The sequence below is a fragment of the Ailuropoda melanoleuca genome, unplaced genomic scaffold (genome assembly GCF_002007445.2).
Source record: "Ailuropoda melanoleuca isolate Jingjing unplaced genomic scaffold, ASM200744v2 unplaced-scaffold4693, whole genome shotgun sequence".
NCBI lineage: Eukaryota > Metazoa > Chordata > Mammalia > Carnivora > Ursidae > Ailuropoda > Ailuropoda melanoleuca.
The window spans coordinates 1-1,707 of record NW_023219314.1 but is presented as its reverse complement, the minus strand read 5'-3'; the positions used below and the strand labels follow the sequence as shown (position 1 = coordinate 1,707).

The following is a 1,707-nucleotide window of genomic DNA, read 5'->3' as shown; positions in this document are numbered from 1 at the left end:
GTAAATAAACTGTGCATGACTATTATACAGCTTTAATAAATGCAAATAAAGTACAGATTCAAAATAAAGTAAGTTGCTCACAAAAATAAAATAGGAAAATGAAATTCAGAAACTTATAGAATATGAATATGGTTCCAATTGCATATGGAATTAGGCATAAAGTAGTTTTGAAATAAAGTATTCTGATGCTCTAAAAACTATATGTCTGTGTGTTTCTCAGAAATTTAAATTAATTTCTTTAGTTTTAGATTTTAGCTTTTTTTTTTCAGATTATAACTTCTGAACTACTAAAGAATATCTGTCTTTCTGTGGTCTGGCCTCTAAGTCCAATGTTTGCTAAAATTATGATTAAAATATTTCCCTCAATAATCCACTAATCATTATAACATTGGTTTACTTTCTTTGGCTCAATTGTTCTTCATGTAGGTTCCCCTACCTATAACATCTTTATACCCCACAAAATTAACTTGGTTTGCAATTAATTTTGGTTTGCAAGAATCAGTACTTGTTCAAGGATTACTTTACCTGTAGTTCTATTGTTTCCATTCATGCTGCTAGTGAGACTAATGGTCCACAAACCCCATGACATAATCCCTTTCTTTTCCTTCATACCCTCTCTTTTTTTCCTCAGAGTTGCTTATCTCATAAACTTCTTCAAATTAATTGTGTGCTTCCTTTGAAAATAATGATGGGCACAAAAGCTTTCTCATGGCTTTTTTCATCTCTGAATTTCTCAGAGTATAGATTAGGGGATTGAACATAGGAGCAATGATGGTGTAAAATAGAGCAAATATTTTGTCCTCAGGAAAAGTAGTAGGTAGTCTAAGGTAGGCAGAGACTACAGGCTCAAAGAATAAGACAACCACACTGATATGAGACCAACAGGTGGAGAGGGCTTTGTATCTTCCCTCAGCTGAGAGATTTCTTAAACTGAACAATATTTATCCCATAAGAAACAAATAAAACAATAAAGACTACTAAGCCAAACATACCTGAAAAGGCAACCACAAGGATACCAGCAATGTAGGTATCAGTACAGGTTACATTTAGCAAAGGAAAAACATCACAAAAGTAGTGATCAATTTCATTAGGACCACAGAAGGGCAAACCAATTGTGGTAGAAAATAGAGGAAAGGTATGGATGGCCGCACCAGCCCAAGCAGCTAAGACTAGGAGATGCCACCTTGTCCTGTTCATGATAATGACATAGTGGAGAGGTTTGCAGATGGCAGCTTAACAATCAAAGGCCATGGCGGTAAGAAGGAAGATCTCAGTGCCTCCAAAGAAGTGCATTGTAAAGACCTGTAACATGCAGTTACTGTAGGAGATGGTTTTTCTTTCCACCAGCAGGTCAGCAATCAACTTGGGTGTAACCGTAGAGGTGTAGCAGATGTCCATGGAGGACAAGTGGTGAGGAAGTAGTATATGGGTTGGTGATAAAGAGGGCTGAGTCGGATGGAGACAAGGATCAGCAAGTTTCCTGCCAACAGGGCAACATAGCAGAATAAGAAGAGCACAAAGCAAAATATTTCTATGCTCTGGTCATACGAAAGTCCTAGAAGTATGAATTCTGAGATGTTTCTCTGGATTTTCACATATTTGGTGTTGGTATACACTTCCAAAAGAACTTATGTTTTGAAAGAAAGAAAACATAATTCTAGGTGAAAATTAATTGTATGAATGCAATAATATAAAATTTATTAAAAT

The 1,707-nt window shown here is 35.7% G+C and overlaps 1 pseudogene; it reads right to left on the bottom strand.

Moving 5' to 3' along the window:
- Positions 1 to 659: 659 nt before the first annotated feature.
- On the bottom strand, positions 660 to 1,627 carry LOC117799306 (annotated as a pseudogene).
- Between the last annotated feature and the right edge of the window lie 80 nt (positions 1,628 to 1,707).